The sequence below is a fragment of the Anser brachyrhynchus genome (assembly GCF_964034855.1).
Source record: "Anser brachyrhynchus genome assembly, chromosome: 1".
NCBI classification, from domain to species: Eukaryota; Metazoa; Chordata; class Aves; order Anseriformes; family Anatidae; genus Anser; species Anser brachyrhynchus.
The window spans coordinates 175,424,603-175,442,928 of record NC_137694.1 but is presented as its reverse complement, the minus strand read 5'-3'; the positions used below and the strand labels follow the sequence as shown (position 1 = coordinate 175,442,928).

The following is an 18,326-nucleotide window of genomic DNA, read 5'->3' as shown; positions in this document are numbered from 1 at the left end:
GAAGATGCAGCTCATTTGTGACTTATTCTCTACTGAACGCAGGAACTACAGTTGGAAATGTTATGTCATGTGTTATACTGAACACCAGATATACACAGATATTTCTTGATCTCAAAATTTATGAAGCCTGAAGAAAAAAAAAAAAAAAGTAGACAATCTGTGTTTGCTCAAAGTTGGGCTACATGTAGCATCTGCCCAAAGTATAAAAATTTTGGAAAGCTGCATCTCATGAAACTAAGAATTCAGAGTGAAAAGGGTTCAGCGTTCTACTAATGATGTCTAATGCCAGTGATTATTATCTTAAATAATAACTAATATATCTTATCTGCTGCATTCTAATCTTAAAAGCAGATTGTAAACTTTAAATAAACAGTTTTCACAGGAGTGCTGTTAAGAAGAAAAATATAACTACACTCATTTAATTTGTTCTTTGTATGCAGGCTGCTTTTAAATGTTAACAGGACATGGAAAGGAGCTGAACTCCACTAGTCAGCTTCCTGGAAGACCTTACTGCCCTTTCACACGACTGGGCGTATGTTCTGCCTGGGGTTTGACTCTAATATTCTGTTTTGAAAAATCTCTCTCTTGCCCTATCATCTCTTTCTTTTCCATTCTTTCTGATGTTGTTATTGTTCTTGACAGACTTGCTGGTAATTTGTGATGAGAGATGGGAGCTGTCTGCTATACTGAGAATTTCCAGTCACCTTACAAAATGGAGGTTTTCCTTAACTTGCTCTTTCTTTTCCCTTTGTGGAAGAACTATTTAGTCACTGCAACTTTCCCCAGTGAATATTTAACTGCAATTAGATGATTCCATTTATTGTTGACTACAGTCAGATGGTGACTGGGCCATTAAAGCTGAAAAAGTTTTTTTGGCTCATTAACCAAAATGGACACAAAAGGTGTTAAGAAAAAATGTGTCATTTCCACTAGGCCAGTCTCTATAAAAATGACCTTTTAATAAGAATTAGCAGTTAGTTTTGCAGCTAGTAAGTCAAAGAAATCTCCAGAACTCGTTGGTAGTCCTTGAAAAGTTAATGGTACTTAACAGTCTGTAGTTGTCTTAATTTGGATAAGACCCATGTAGGGACCTTGCTGACCTTGTTAACTGAAATCCCTGAACAGCTCTTGAGAAGAAAAGCCAAAACCAGAACTTTGTATAAACATTTAATTTTGGCAGAATAGTGTGGTTAGATCTAAATCCAAACCTTTTGTCAGCTGAGACACTCATTGTTTTCTGTCACTGTGCTTGGATCATGTTAAGAAAAAATGAACTGATGAGCAAACGTTACTGAAATAGCTTGGCTAGCTAAGGGAACAGCTGCTGCCTCTGACTTATGATATATCCTTAGCCCACATGCCTATAAAACTCTTCTACATATTACTTCCTAGAATGGCATGCTTAGGGGTGGTTTATATTTATCTGAATCCAATGCAGATTGGATTGTTTAAGAAATTAGAGTCAAATTGCCCAAGCATTTAGCCATTTGCTTATGGGTACTTCCAAACTCTAAATGGTCTTTACCTTGATAAATAAATAAATAAATTGCCCAGTTTTGTAAAATTGTGTGAAAAACTGTACACCCGGTTATTTTTATGAAAAACCTAGTCTATTGAAGTTTCATACTAGGCTTATCATTGTGACATTTGAGCACTTACATCATCCAAAATCACTAAAAGACTGTAGAAAAGAAACAATAAATACAATAAATATGAACTACAGGGGCTCAGCAGCATGAAGTAAAAAAAAATAAATAAATTTGAAAGTCAGAAAGACTTTATTGCTGAAACATTGAACTGAGGAATTAATTCCGTAAGAACAGTAAAAAGGTAAAATACTTGGAAATGGAATAAAATTATGTGGAACAGTATCTTGCATTAGCATTAGAATTTTAAGGATATTTCAATGGTTTATAAAAAATATATGGTATAAATAAACATATTCCTAACCTACGTAGTTGCGATTATCTTGGTTCATTAAAGTAAAGGTATTATAAAAAGTCAAAGTACTTGTTGCTGTTTAATTGTTTTGACTGAATTAATGAATTTTTCCCTATTGATATGAGCAATTTACATCCTGGACATCTCATTTTCAAATAATGCAAATCAATTTTAGAACTTGAAGAACTGATATACTAATTACAAATGCAGTCCAGCGCAATAACTGTTTTCCCACAGAGGCTGAGGAATCTCCACCTCTGGAGGTTTTTAGGACTTAAATAAGCAGATAAGGGCTAGATCTAGTGTTGGTAATAGTCCTGCTTCAAGTAGGAGGATGAACTACAGAGGTTCCTTACAGCCAATATTTCTATGTTTCCATGTTTATATATAAGAGTTTAAATTTCTGTGGGCTTTATATACTCACAAAAGCTGCTCTAAATCAATGCCAGATTAAATTAGCTGTTTCCCCCTAATTTGCTGGGAGGGTGGACACTCGCACTGTCTGCCTTCACTATCTAACTTGTGATGCCTGAGATAAAGACCCTGTAAGGCTTTCTGCAAAATGAGTGGATTAAGAAATGGTTCAGAACACCTTGGTCAAGCTTTGGTTCTTATTTGTCCTGTATGGCACTAAGTTCTAGCCATACCTCTCTTTACAGGTGACCAGCAGAAATGGGGCTGCTAATTTAGGTACCTAGAAAAAGATTCATCTGATTGAATGTAAACAACTGTATCTAAGCTAGTCATCCTAAGCTTCCTTTGTAGTCAATGGAGAAACAAAGTAATTTTGAGGATATGCTTTATCTTATCCTATTTCAACTCTTAACTATGAAGAACATGTAGGATAACTAGCTCAGATGTAGACATTTAAAAGAGAGGGACACAATACTAACTCAGTAAACTGTCCAAAGTTAAAGTTAGATGAGTATTACAATGACCTGACTAAATGATTTATAGCAGACTGTGCATAAAGCCTGTAGTTTATGCTTACTGATATTTTATCATAAAGTTAGACACATAAGTTTAAAGATATACATCAATGTGGGGAGAAAAAAATCGTGATGCAGGTCTTTATTAACATACATTTGCTGATCTAGGTTCACATTTGTGCAATCTAGGACCACCACATTTTGTTGCCTTGGTTATCATTACAAAGAAAGTGCAGCTAGTTTTAAATAGTTTCTTGTTGTTTTATGTACTGTGTAATGGTCATACCATAAGCTGATAAAAGTGTGCTGAGGACTTAAACTCTAAAAGATCTGTTCTCTAGCACACACTAAGTAAAGAAACTGGCATATGGCATGAAATACAAATAGATCAGCTCTGCATGATCTGTAGCCTATAGTAGTTTGAGCTAGTATCTATAGTATTTTAAGCATGTACTTACAGTCAGGTTTTTTTTTGTTGTTGCTTTTTATTTTTTATTTTTCATTTTTTTGTGGACTGCTTATACTTACTCTTAGATTTAGTCAGTCACATCATATGAGTAGGAACTGCTACTATCCAGTCATTTCTTGGCTCGGATACTTCATTTATCATTTTTTAAACCCTATCTTTAACCCCTAATGACTTTTTGATCTGTAAAATCTGAAATTATCCTTGCTGAATATTATCTGATTTATAATCAGGAATAATCAGCTCTTCATCCACAGCAATATGTGTTCTGTTCAGCAAATCTGTTGTATGATTCACAGCTCCTTATAAAGAAGATGTTCCATGACTTATGAATGACACCTCCTCTTCAAATTTGGTGTTCCTTATTCAGCTAAAAAGTGTATTGATCTCAGTGTTACTTGAGTGAGTGTGTTAGATTAGGATCTCCAGGTGGAGTTCTGGAAGAAAAAAAAAAAGAAAAAGGAAAAATGAAGAACTGTTATATAAGCTTTTATAAAAATGTCTGTTACAGTTTTCCAAATAAAAGTAATTCTTACAGAGCTTACATATACATTCTTAAGACTTCCATGGAATTAGAGAGCACAAGAGATTCCATCTGCTGTGAACAGATATTCATCCTTTTGCACTGCCACCTGAAATCCCATAAGCAAAATTAGTTACCATGGACAAACATTTTCTTGAGAGAATAAGCAGAGAAGTTCTTCTTGAAGGTCAGTCAAATGTTCAGGAGAAGCTGTCAGTCTGGTTTTATTTTTTTTTTTGTTTGTTTGTTTGATTGATTGATTATTTTTATGCAGATGGACCAGGCTCACTTAGTAAAGATGTCCATATAACGTAGCTTTTTTCCACACAGAATCTTACAAGCTATGTTCTGCACATATTCTGTGCAGAAGAATTTTAGCATTCTTCTGAAGACAGGTGTTAAAGTGAATGAAACAGTATGTATTGCCAAGCACATGAACTTTCTTGCTGCAAATGGTAGACAATAGGACTAGCAGTAAGTGACAGAATAACTTTTCAGAAATGACTTTCAGTGTTGGATAAAATAGTTTGCAAGAACAAAAACAAAGAATCATACACCAAAGCAGCAACTCTTGTATCTCCATGGAAGGGCTGCCAGATTTTTTGACAGCTAGAAATAATGCTTTTTTCTGAATCCTAATCTCCGAATTGAGAAGCCATCCTGAATCCAGGAGAAACCAAAGAGTGAGTCTTGTCACTATGGTGAAAAGCGGATAAATAACTTAAACTGTCATACTGCTAATGGTTACAGTTGCCTCTAGACTCCCTCCCCACATGCACACTCCCATCCAGCCCCCAAATTTGCTTGCTTAACATCATTCCTTATCTAAATAAGTGTCTGAGTTACATTTGCATTCTTCCACAAGTAATGAATTGCTGAAGGAAGTAGTGTCATTGACACACTTTTTTTTTTTTTGCATTTGTAGTCATTTCTTCACCATTAATTCTTTACATGTGTTTAGAATATACCTTCTGTTTGAGAGAGGCAAGATGTCAAGTACATGGTTAGTTGAATATTAAGTATAATTTCAGCACATCCACAAAACTGAATGACATGAGATTGGTAAGTAATACCATTTGCTTTGTCCTAAATAATCAGTTCAATTTACTTTAATATACTTTCACTGTTGAAACCAACTGTTACCATTCAACTTGCCATTGTCATTAGATCTTGCATATGATGCCCCCAGTGAATTATTTTTGTGGTATCCTATTGTTCTGAATTAATGAGAAGCAGAAATTTATACTGAAGATGGCAACTTGCAAAATAATGTGATACTATAAGTTATTAATATTGTTTAAAAACAAATAAAAATAGTACTTAATGGGCTATATATAGTTATGACAACTATGTGAAATATTCACATAACAAACTGAAACTGTATAGAATATGCCTGAGTTTAATTATGAATTGGCGATTTGGGTTGGCATTTTTCAAGAGGAATAAGAAAGCAAGCTGAAGAAAGCAAGCTGTGCAATTTAGTCTACCACATAGGATCTGCAGTTGTGGTTATCTTTTTTTTTTTTTCCCCAAAATTTTTGACTTTAGACAACATTTGACAAAAGACTAGATACAGATCTTGGTAATTGCTGAGATATCAGTTTCAGCTGAAAACAAACAAACAGAAAAACCCAGCTTAGTATGAGACATGATCATCTATGGATTTCAGATCATTGACTATAGCATGCTTTTGAATCATATGCAATTCATTTTCATAGTTTGATGTAATATCATGTGAAGCTTGGTCATGAAATTATCTGAGTTTTCCCTTAAGAATGGAATCTGTGTTATATAAGTTTTCAGCTTCTCTGAGTTTACTAAAACTACCAAGTAATTTAATTTCTGGGCTAAAATAGATTTGAATGAATAGCTGAATAGATAAGAAATCACATGTAAAAGAAAGAAGGAAAGAAACCAACAAACAACAACAAGAACAAAACAAAACAAAACAAACATATATATGCAAAGAAATATCCCTCTACATAACAGGAATTTCTTGCATTAGAGTCTACTTTTCTGAGGGTCTCTGAAGAAATATGATTGTATGGTGTTGTGACTATTGCACTGTACTAAAAGATCACGATTCAACTTCTGGCTGTGTAACGCACTTCCCACTTCCTGTGCCTTTGGACTTATCAGTTAGTTCTTCTACATCTTATTCATTTTTTTTTTAAAAAAATATTTATTTTGTTGTTTTTGTTTTTGTTTGTGTGTGTTATGACATGAATCCATTTTACTTACAAATAATGCATGGGACAATGTATTGCAAATGGGAGCAATGCACTTCACTCACAACAGAGAAGCAGCAATGTTTATTGATATAATATAGTGATTTAACAAAGTCTGATTGTAAATAGCACCTTAACAAGATTCGATGGCAAGTTATACTCAGTCATTTATAGGATAGAAGATAGGGTTAAATACACTCATCCAGGAGACTGTCTCATTGAGTCACGAGGTTCAGAGTGGACCCCCTTGCATTCTAAACTCCTTCTCAGAGGAGGCTAAGAGCAGCTGGATCCAAACTTAGTCCCAGACTTGGTCAACAGTTTATGTTTAAAGGTTGAAGAGACACTCCTGTTGACTCACAAGTTTTGGAATGGACCCTCTTGCTTTCTAAATTCCTTGAACCAAAAAGGTAGGGAGCCTAGGTGCAGCTGGATCCAATCCTAGTCCAAGACTTTGTCAATGGTTTATGTTTAAAGATTACATGTGTACAATCAATCTAAAATATAATCTTAGTGAAGGTTACAAAGTTTATCCAGCTATTAATCACTTACCAAGGATCTGTAGCAACAAGGAATTTCTTGGCATTAAGGCATAAAGGATCTCTACAGCAGGCTTAACCTTGAGAGGAGTCCCTGCCCAAGGGGAGATCCTGTTTTTCAGACCTCTATCATATAGAAGAGCTTAACGGACTCTTGGGGTGCTCACTATTTATGGAGTAAGATGGTTGACTAACAGTCATATTTGCATACCAACTGCAGATGTTAGTTTCTTCCAAATTTGGCTTGAGGGAGATATTGACTAGTGGTTAGGTGAGCACATTGCTCAACTAGCCCCTTGACTGGTGTGTTATCAGTCTGGCTGCAGCCATCACGACCAGATTGCATCCACCACAACTGCTGCTGATGGTTATCTGCTCAAGCTGAATGCAGCCATCATGACTGCCACTGGTGGTTAACGCTTGAGAAGGGTTACAGGAAATAAAGGTTAGGAAGGTGTGGGTGGAGCACACCATCACACAATGTTCCTACAATTTGCTAGCCAATGACATGCCATGAAGCAGTTAAACTAGCGAAGGAGACAAAGATGTATGACCTCACTCTTCACAAATAGTGCTGTAGATACACATGCAAATGCAATTAATTTTGTAAAAGTGATGGAGAAAATTAAAGTCTGCTGTACAGAGCCAACAATTCTGCTTCCAGTAGTTTATGACACTGCTATTCCTTCAGAGGGAAATAATCTAGGAATTTTTCATTTAGGAATCAAGTTTATAACCAGAGTGTTAAGGAATAGAAGCAAAATAAGTTTAATGTTGTCTAAAATTCTTTGGACTAATCTTTACCAGATACCATCTTAAAAAGCTTCCACACTTCCTTCAAGAAGTCCTACTGCCTCAAAGAAAGAGTTACAAAATGAGTCAAGCCAAAGATGTATTTTGGAGAGATAATATATTGTGAGAATTGAGTCATTATTTAAGCTTCATTTTCAGGGGATCATGGCCCTTAAGCTTTAAAAATAACTATATTGAAGGGCTAGAATAACTATTAAAAATAACTATATGGGTTGGAATGACGTATGTGTAGTTGCTTTGTTTGACATTTTAATTTAATTTTATTTAATTTTATTTTATTTTATTTTATTTTATTTTTTTGTGGACAATTTTTCTTTAAAGCTTTGATATTTCTCATGGCTGAACAGACTGCTGAAAGCTTGCAGTTTGAAAGATCAGAGAGTAGAGAATATCTTTTCTCAGCTTCTGAAATTCAACAATGGGAGCATGAGCTTCCTTTGTGCCAATCAGAAAGCAGATTTACACTATGACTGGTATAATCTTTGTGGGCCAAAGCAGTACATCTTTTTAATCAAAACATAAAGCATATTATTAAGGGCACTCCAAATTGAAAAAAAAAAAAAAAAAGTAGTTCTGGCCTATCTATATGCAGCTTTCACACTTCTTGCATATAGATTTTTATCCAACCTTTATAAAAATTACTGTCTTCCTGGGAATCTTCTTTCCATCCCCAGTTCCTTGCTCTTGAAGAGGATCATAAATAAAAAGAATTCAGATCACACAAACAAATTTATATCTACCATAGCCTATCTGTCAAGTCTTTAATTTTCAATAAGTTATTGGCATTATTTTCTGTATTTGTCCTTTGAGGCCATCTGAAAATTCCTCCTTGATCAACTGCAATTGTTATTTAAGTGGCAGAAAATACTTATGAATGTATGCCAACCTCAAGTTCTTTGGAAACTCAAAGTTTAATTTCATTTTTTATATGAATAAGAAGAGTAGTAGGGAACAGGAAGAGGGAAATAAATTCCACTCTGAAAGAAAAAAATGATAAGCCAATGAAAAAGCAAACCACCAATACTACTCCATTATTATTTGCAGATGTGGTGCTGAGGTGCCTCTGAGTACCTGCTCATTTCTTTTCCATATTGAATGGAATCTGAGTCCTTACTTAATACTCAGTGGATATCAAAAAGGCACATGAGACTTTGAAAATCTGGTCTCTATGTAATATTCTTCAATTCCAATGAATATTTTTTTTATGTAACTCTTAGATAAATTTGCATACAGTTTAAAAATATATGAGTTTATAAGGCTGAGGAAGGACATCCTCAATTTCACTGAATTTCACTGATGATAGTTTTAATTTTATCTTTTAACTATTATATGTGTTCATTTTGTGAAAATTTGGAAGGCTCCCCACCAAAGTCTGATCCAATCTTTCTTTCTTTCTCTCATATTCTAAGGCTGTGATGAATGAAAGCAAAGCATAAAGCTGACAGAGAGGACATAACATTAATTATATTGAGACAATCTGCTAGCAGTCAGGGTGAATGAGGTTTTTTTTACAATCAAGTTTCACCAGTACCAATAGTTCTATCAGCTTCTGAGCTTGTTCCACTGCATGGGTGAACGGTTAGGTAGGTCATTTGTCACAGAATATAAAAGCAAGAATCCACTTTTTGAAGTGGGGAATTCAAGCCAATGAGCCCATCAGTAATTTGTGCTATAATTCCATCTTTGTATAATCAGAGAGATTAGCTGCCAGCAATCTGTTTATGTGCAAGAGCCTAGCAATATCTTACAGAGAGTTTTCCATGTAAGCCTATCAATTTTTATGAGATTTATATGTTTTGATCAACAGAACATACTTTGAGGAGGAGTATTTTTATTTTTTAATTAGCAACTTATTTCACTTTTTATTGAAACAGGAACACTCATTTGGCATTTTATTTTGAGAAGTAGCCAAAAGCATACTGGACTCTCCTTTTGTGTTAGGTAGACAAGGTGAAAAGCTTGAAAAGGGTATTGCTTTAACACAGATGACCACAGGATGAATTTGATCTTGTTAGGGCTTGAATAAACTCAGCTGGAAAATTGGATGGACCCGACCGAAAAAACAGGTGTTGTAGCTCAATTTAAATAGTCTCAATAAATAAATGACAGCCAAAAGCTATGTAAAATTGTATGTAGTTATTGTAAAATAGTAGGAGAAATGGATTTGTGATACCTTTTTACTGGAAAACCAAAAAGGTTCAAGGAGGAATGTTGCTATAGTTCCAGTATATCTTTACAATAAGAGGTTAAGTAGCTGCCTTGATTTTTTTTTTTAATTAATTATTTTTTATTTTTTTGAGAGTGAGAAAAAATACTTGATACCTGGGAGGAATTTAATAAGGAATTCATTTGATATAAATCTTATTGCTAGACTTCATGCATATTTCCTTATATATATTTATTTCTGGAGACAATTAAAATAATTATTTACATTTTTCAAACAGTGACATTTCATCTGGTGTAGAAAGAAACAGAAGAAAAACTTAAAGGAAGTACTGAAACTCTTATGCTAGCATCTTATTGTTTGTTAATGATATATTTGCACTAATACTACTTTCCTGAAAAGACATATGACCTACATTGAAACTATTAGTTTATTTATGCAATAAATGTTTTAAAATTCATGGTTAGCACCACTCTAAAAATTCTTTAAAATTGTTTTAAATCAATATAAAAATAAAAATAAATTTTCATAAATATCAGAAGTAATTTGAATTAAAAATGTCCTTTTATTTAGAAAAATGGATGTGTGTCTCCGGCTCCCTTTTTATCAAGAAACCTACATTATGTGCAGTGTGAAATAATACTATGTATGATTTCAGAGCTATAACTGCCTAATTCATATAGAAAGAAGTGATTAGATATTTTTGGTGGTTGTGGTATGCAGTACTCACAGGTTATTAGTATGGATGCCTCCCTGTTCTTTTTGGTCTTAAGATCAGTGGCTTCATTCTTTTCATAGTGGGAGTAACAAGCACTTGAAGAACTTTGCTGGGAAGAATGCGGAGTGTTCATGATAATGGGTTCTTCTTCAATGTAGCATACACATTTTAATGTTTAGTATTTTAATTTTAACATTTTAATATATTTTCTAACATACTTTTAAGCCTTTGTTCTTTCTTCATTTGTCTGTGGCACCATATTACGTTCAAAAGTACTATATGTGGAGCCTTCTAGGTATGTTAAATACCATGGTTCTGTTCCTTACCCTTAGGTTTTGTACAGCTCTGGTCAGCATTACCGTAACTGGTCATGGGTGAGTTGTTCATAGCTGTGGGTTCTACTGCACCAGCCCTCATCATGCCATGCCTGCAGTCCTCTGCTCTGCAACCTGTGTCCTCACTTCTCAAGGCATGCGTAATGATGCAGACTGCATCATTATGGTACAATCATAAATATCTTTTTCTACATATAATAACTACTTGTTACTGCTATCTATATAAAATTATGTATGTACTATAAAAAGATAAACACAATTTAAACAAAGTAGCCATTACCACCTGGTCAGTTAGAAAAATGTCTGTCACAGCTAAATTAAATAAATCACAGCTGTATGCAGGTCAAGATAAGTTCAGACACAGCAGGCTTGATAAGCCTTATTTCTGAGGCTGTGCAATATATATATATATATATGTCTCAATATAAAGCTCAAGGCTAGTAACAATGGTACAGTATTACAGGACTGTATAGAACTCCAAGGATGAGACCAGCTATCCATGTAGAGGTAGGATGCTGTGATTTCAATATCTTAGTATAGGTACATTGATCACTTCAGTGTGTGTGTTTCCCCATTTCTGCCCCCATATGTAGCCTGCCAAATAGTTTGAGGAATTTCATGTTGTGATTCAGGCCAAAGATAAAGTAGTTGTATTTCTGCCTAAGAAGATAACTCCTTTATCTATACTCTTTTTAAGCTTTTAAGCATGAACAGCAACAACAACAAAAAGACCTGGAATGATTTTTCTACCGAGCTCTTTCTCAGATATTTTCTTGTGGGAGCTGGTGAAAAGACTTTCTTCCCTATTTTTTTCTTCTCCTTATATTTTTATTTAAATAGCTTATTACCCAAATTTAAGTCTAATTTTCAGCTATATGCTGTACATAGATTAGATATTGGTATATAAAGAATCTTAAGTGTTGGTTTGAACCTTGGAAGAAATTCATTCTTGCAAAAACCCTGACTAAAGTCCTATCCAACTTTTCTTGGCATTGCTGTATCCTCTGTGTATATAACTTGTAAATACTCAGATACCTTAAATTTATTTGAAGTTGCTTGTCTAAAATTTAGTAGGTTCTGACATCAGTTAGAACTCTGAGATACCATTGAAAATACATGGTGAGATTTTAAAAACAACTGTTTTCAGATACATTTATAATAATTGCTCTTGACTAGAGATTATAGGTCTCAGTGGGTTGTTCTTCTAAAGCATTTTTGGGGCAGTAATAGACATGCTGAAAAAGGCAATTGAGACACTGCTTATGCGCAGCCCTAAAGGTACTTTGATAAGTTTTTTTTTTTTTTTTTAACAGATGGTGTAATTTGCTTCCTGCTGTTTTCAGGGTTGTCTTCATCCTGAGGTATTCTAGTGCACTCTTGTGCCAATCATATTTGTCCATTATGACTGTTTCTGTTTTTTTTTATTTCAATTCTCCTCTGACTTATTTTTCACTTTTATTGTGTAATGTTTTTTTTTCAGGCAATTGCTGACCTAGTAAGCCTGAGGCAGCCACGACATACATGGTTCTGGATTATTGTTAAAATGTTTTTCCCTCCTTTTTATGATCCTGAAATAATGTATAATTGATCCTCTGAAATTACATACACACACCCAAAAAAAAAAAGCTAATACTGTGTAACGGTAGATTTATTATAACATATTCCCAAAGTTCTGCAAAGATCATGTGAAATTGGCCCTTAATGAAGGGTAGTGTTAAAATGTAATCTAATATAGCTATTTTTATTCTACATTGCTTTTATGCTCTAGAAAGCAGTCCACTGATATCCTGGAAGAACAGAATCCTTTCCTTTAAAATCCTGAGGTGCTGAGGTAGAGACAGCAGTTCTAGAAACCCTTCCTTTTCAGCTGTGGTGCTTTTTCTGAAAAAAAGAGAAGGACAGGCAGAGAGAACCATGGTGCTTGTTCTAGATCTGGTAGAATGGGTGGTTGTTCTCAGCTGGAGACCATTATAATGTAAGTTAAACAGTTTTACCATATTTCCTTACAGCTGCTATACCTATATTTAAAGAAATTTAAGTTTGCGTCATTTGTTGTAAGCTGATGACTTCTCATGATACCATTTTCTTTGTCTTCCAGATCTCTGATAGATAAACTGAACAAAGAGAACAAAAATTGATTGACTATATGTGACTTTGGGAATACTTGCAATGGGCTAAGAATGTCCATTTAAACATGCCTGTATAAGCAGATATAGGCAGTTATGTACTAGCTCTTCCAACATTCTGGACTGGCCAGTCACAAGTCATCTCTGGACCAGGTGCTGTCTAAATTAATTTCAGAGAGGCTGTATCTCATCTAAAGCATCACACTTCTACTTCTATAGATGATGTACCAATATGCTCAGTATTCTTGTAAGGTAACAAAACCTGTTCATCCCACTTTACAGATGGTGCTCTGAAGAGAATATGAATGACTTGCTTGGACATCACACAGGAAAACTGAAGAAAAACTGTTTTTATCTCCTAAAGTGTGGGCTAACACAATGACCGTTAAACAACTCTCTCTCTTCTTTACTTGACATTTTGGTGTACAATTATGAAACTTGGTATTTGTGTCCTGTTAAGCTATGTTTTTGCCTGCAATCACTGGAACAGTACTGAAGTGGGTTGGTGACTCTTTGCCTTCAGGAAGGTAGAGGAGTAAAATGCTTCTAATTAAAATAGAATCATTAAGGTTGGAAAAGATCTCCAAAATCACCTAGTCCAACCATCCCCCTACCAGCAATGTCACCCACTAAACCATGTCCCTAAGCACCACGTCCAACCTTTCCTTAAACACCCCCAGGGACGGTGACTCCACCACCTCCCTGGGCAACCCATGCCAATGCCTGACTGCTCTTTCTGAGAAGAAATGTCTCCTAATTTCCAAACTAAACCTCCCCTGGCACAACGTGAGGCCACTCCATCTAGTCCTATCACTAGTTATCTGTGAGAAGAGGCCAACCCCCAGCTCCCCACAGCTTCCTTCCAAGTAGTAGTAGAGAGCAATAAGGTCTCCCCTGAGCCTCCTCTTCTCCAGACTAAACAACTCCAGCTCCCTCAACCACTCCTCACAGGACTTGTGTTCCAGGCCCTTCACCAGCTTCATAGCCCTTCTCCGGACAGGCTCCAGGGCCTCAATGTCCTTCTTGTAGTGAGGGGCCAAAAGCTGAACACAGTACTTGAGGTGTGGCCTCACCAGAGCTGAGTACAGGGGAACAGTCACCTCCCTGGTCCTGCTGGCTGCAATATTCCTGATACAAGCCAGGATGTTTTTGGCCTTCTTGGCCACCTGGGCACACTGCTGGCTCATGTTCTGGCAAGCATTGACCAGCACCCTCAGATCCTTTTTCTTCTCCACAGCTTTTGAGGCACTCTTCCCCAAGCCTCTAGTGTTGCAGAGCAGTGCTTACAGTAAGTAAAGTATTTTCAACTTCTTGTGCTGCCCTATCAGCGAGGAGGCTGAGGATCCACAAGGAGCTGGGAAGGGACAGAACCAGGACAGCTGACCCAAATTAGTAAATGGAATATTCCATACTATGTGATGTCATGTGGGGCAATAAAAGTATAAAAGGCAATAAAATGGGCTGGGGCACTGGCATTGTCTGGGGATTGCAGGTGGTGAGGAACTGTGCATTGCTTGTTTTGCATATTATTTTGTCATTATTATAATAACAAGCCAGGATGCCACTGGCCTTCTTGGCCACCTGAGCACACTGTGGGCTCATGTTCAAATGAGCTTTGACCAACACCCCCAGATCCTTTTCCTCCACACAGCTTTCCAGCCACTCTGAGCCAAGACTGTAGTGCTGTATGCAGTTGTTGTGGCCAAAGTGCAGGACCCTGCACTTAGCCATGTTGAACCTCATCTCATGGGCCTCTGCCCATCGACCCATCCTGTCCAGGTCCCTCTGCAGGGCCTTCCTGCTCTCTGGCAGATCAACACTACCCCTCAACTTGCTGTCATCTGCAAACTTACTGAGGGTGCACTCAATTGCCTCGTCCAAATCATCAATAAAGGTATTAAAGAGGATGGTTCCCAACACTGACCCCTGGGAAACACCACTGGTGACTGGTCACCAGCTGGATTTCACTCCATTTACCACTACTCTCTGGGCACAGCCGTCCAGCCAGTTTTTAACCCAGAGTGTACCTGTCTAAGCCATGGGCTGCCAGCTTCTCCAGGAGAATACTATGGGAGATTGTGTCAAAAGCGTTGCTGAAGTCTAGCTAGACTACGTCAGCAGCCTTTCCCTCATCCACCAGGCAGGTCACCTCCATAGAAGGAGATGAGGTTGGTCAGGCAGGACTTGCCTTTCATGAACCCATGCTGACTGGGCCTGATCCACTGGTTGTCCCGCATATCCTGTGTGATTACATTCAAGATGACCTGTTCCATCACCTTTCCTGGCACCGCGGTCAGGCTGACAGTCCTGTAGTTTCCTGGGTCCTCCTTACGACCCTTCTTAAAGATGGGCATCACATTAGCAAGTCTCCAGTCATCCAGGACCTCTCTGGATGACCATGACTGCTGATAGATGATGGAAAGCGGCCCAGCAATCACATACACCAACTCCCTTAGCACCCTTGGGTGGATCCCATTTGGCCCCATGGATTTGTGACTGTCCAGATGGAGCAGCAGGTCTCTGTTTCCACCTGAACTGTGGGGGGTTTCTTCTGCTCCCCGTCCTAGACTTCCAGGTTGGGAGGTTGAGTACCCTGAGGATAAGTGGTCTGGTTAGTAAAGACAGATGCAAAGAAGGCATTAAGAACCTCAGCCTTTTCCTTATCCACGTTCCCCCCTGCATCCAGTAGAAGATGGGGATTCACCTTGGCCTTCCTCTTGCCAGTAATATATTTATTAAAACATTTTTTTTGTTTTCCTTATCCATAGTGGGTAAGTTGAACTCATCCTGGCCTTTGGCCTTCCTGATTTTTTCTCTGCATATGCTAGCAACTTCATTGTACTGTCCCCAAGTTGCCTGCCCCTTCTTCCACAGGACATAAACTCTCTTTTTCTCCTGGACACTCTACAAAAGTCCCCTGTTCAGCCATGCCAGTCTTCTTCCCCGCCAGCTCATCTTCCAGCACACGGGGACAGCCTGTTCCTGTGCCTTTAAGACTTCCTTCTTGAGGAGCATCCAGCCTTCCTGGACCCCTCTGCCCTTCAGGACTGGCTCCCTAGGGACCCTCCTCCCTACCAGTGTCCTGAACAATTTAAAGTCAGCCCTCCAGAAGTCCAAGGTAGCAATTTTACTGACTACCAAGAATAGAGAACTCTACGATTTCATGGTCACTCTACCCAAGACAACTCCCTACCACCACATCTCCCACCAGTCCTTCTCTGTTCGTGAACAGTAGGTCTAGAGGGGCACCCCCTTCGGCAGGCTCACTAACTAGCTAAGTCAGGAAGCTGTCTTCCACACACTCCAGAAACTCCTATACTGCTTCCACAGGTCTTTATTGTATTTCCAGAATATGTCCAGGAAGTTAAAGTCCCCCATGAGAACAAGCACTGGCGATTGAGCGACTTCTGCTAGCTGCTGATAGAACATCTCATCTGTCTCTTCATTCTGGTTTGGTGGTCTATAAGAGACACTCACCAGGATGTCTGCCTTGTTGGCCAGCCCCCTGATCCTTATCCACAGGGACTCTACCTTATCATTCCCAACTCCGAGCTCAACAACATTGAAATACTCTCTAACACAGAGAGCCATGCCACCACCCTTCCTTTGTTGCCTGTCCCTTTTGAAGAGCTTGTAGCCATCCATTGCAGCACTCCAGTTGAGGGAGTGGTCCCACCACGTTTCATTGATGACGACTAGGTCATAGTTTGCCTGCCACACAATTTCTTTTCCTCCTGTTTATTGCCTATGCTGTGTGCATTGGTGTAGATGCACTTCAGTTGTGTCATTGCCCTCACCCCCAACCCTGGCATTGCTCCCCCAGGCTCATCCCTGTTGAGCCTCATTTCACCCTTTTCCCACTTTGTACCTAGTTTAAAGCCCTCTCAATGAGCCCTGCCAGCTCCTGAGCTAGGATCCATTCCCCCTTTGAGACAGATGGGACTCATCTGCAACCATCAGGCCAGGTGCTGAGTAAACCTGCTGAGTAAAAGATCTTTTAAGGTGAATAACAGCTGTGACAGTAGACCATGAAAGCAGTAAATATCCCCTAGATTTCTGCACACTGCTTAGACACCTCTCAGTCTTGATGGTAAGAGATGTAAATAAAATTAGGGTCATGAGCATTTGTGCTCATTAAAGATTATTCAGCAGCAGGTTATACTGATCAAGTCTAATTGGGATAAGTATTAACACCTTTTTTTTTTTTTCCCTCTGTTGATCCTGTATTTTAAGGAAAGAGGGAAATATTTCAGTATGGATAACATATAATTCTATACTTACAGTGGCAAACCTATTTAAATCCAACTGAATGTAGCTAACGTGGCTGAATAACTCACAGAAATATAAATCAAGGTCATACCATCCTCATTATTAATACCTAAGGTCCAAAACTGGCAAATGGTTTTACTTGGTCAACAAATAAAATAGAACGAAAGGTGGGGGAGGAAGAAAGGAGTAATTTTGAGCTGTCACAAAGTTCCCTCAGGAATATCAAATTAACCAAAAAAATAATATTGCAGTGTTCCAAACTTGTATTAGTCCAAACACCATAGATTATTTTAATGACAAACACTTAAAAATTAAATATATCTTTCATGAATAAAGTTACTTATTTAATTTTTGCATTCAGTAGTTCAAAGTTTCAATAGTTTGCAAAATGCAGCGTTAGCCTATTTTTATCAAAATTTTCATTTTACACATTCTGTTCAGTGTAGTACCCACCTGGGAAGCTCTTGAATAAAAATAAACTGATCTCAAAGATACTGAGTGTTTTGTTTTGTTTTTTTTTTAATCTGCTTAGTAATCATTACTTCTTGTTACAAGTGCACTTCTAAAGAAAACCCATGGTAGTTTCTGGACATTCTTATTGATGGGTAAGGGTGCTTCCCATTCTTATTCCTCGGAAAGGGTACTTATCAAGACAATACTGATTTCTCTTTTCCTTCTGCTCCTCTTATGTGTGAGACAATCTCATATGCAAAGGTACCTTGGTGGAACTGAGAGGGAGTTTCATTTAACTGGTTGCTCTGAATCGTTCTATAAATCTCTCCATTGACGACTGACAACAAAGGGTGATTTCAATCACTCATTGAAACTGCGTATTTCTCTCTAACAATAAGAACTGCTCAGACTTAAAAATGTAATTAAAAAACACATATACATGTCTAAGATGGGTTAGATGAATTCCTCATTGTATTGACACATATTACACTGCATGTTAGATGTGCATGAACAAATGGTTATCACCTGACCTTTTCCTTGATTTGTTCTCCCAGAAACATAGATATGTTAACAAGCAGAAGTTTCTGAACGGCAACAGTGTCCTAGCCTGGTATATTAGAAGAAGCTGCAGTTGACTCCTCTTTACTTCATTGGACCAAGCTGTAAATTGCTTTAGTTCAGGAGGTGTTATGTATCCTATCTGGCTACCACAAAAAGCTTGCAACTTGCTTGAAGTGGATCAACGTGGACAGGTCAGCGTGATAAATGCTTTAGCAGTGCCATTTTCAACTGCTGCAGTCAAAATGGGGTGTTACATGCTTG

At 37.5% G+C, this 18,326-nt stretch overlaps 2 long non-coding RNA genes across 7 annotated transcripts; one reads left to right on the top strand and one right to left on the bottom strand.

Moving 5' to 3' along the window:
• Window positions 1-2,891: 2,891 nt before the first annotated feature.
• On the bottom strand, window positions 2,892-8,858 carry LOC308195949. Of its 2 annotated transcripts, none has more exons than XR_013951971.1 (3): window positions 6,640-8,858; window positions 3,873-3,968; window positions 2,892-3,773 (listed from the first exon to the last, which is right to left on the bottom strand). It is a non-coding gene; the product is annotated as an uncharacterized lncRNA (long non-coding RNA). The 2 variants fall into 2 exon arrangements; XR_013951972.1 differs by having other exon boundaries at window positions 3,882-3,968.
• Window positions 8,859-9,538: 680 nt separating this feature from the next.
• LOC308195943 lies at window positions 9,539-17,814 on the top strand. 5 transcript variants are annotated; one of them, XR_013951966.1, is made up of 7 exons: window positions 9,539-9,684; window positions 10,654-10,822; window positions 11,970-12,017; window positions 12,137-12,151; window positions 12,425-12,631; window positions 12,755-12,935; window positions 13,065-17,814. It is a non-coding gene; the product is annotated as an uncharacterized lncRNA (long non-coding RNA). The 5 variants fall into 5 exon arrangements; XR_013951969.1 differs by having other exon boundaries at window positions 9,541-9,684; window positions 10,654-10,790; XR_013951970.1 differs by having other exon boundaries at window positions 9,541-9,684; window positions 10,654-10,790; window positions 12,137-12,180.
• The last annotated feature ends 512 nt before the right edge of the window (window positions 17,815-18,326 follow it).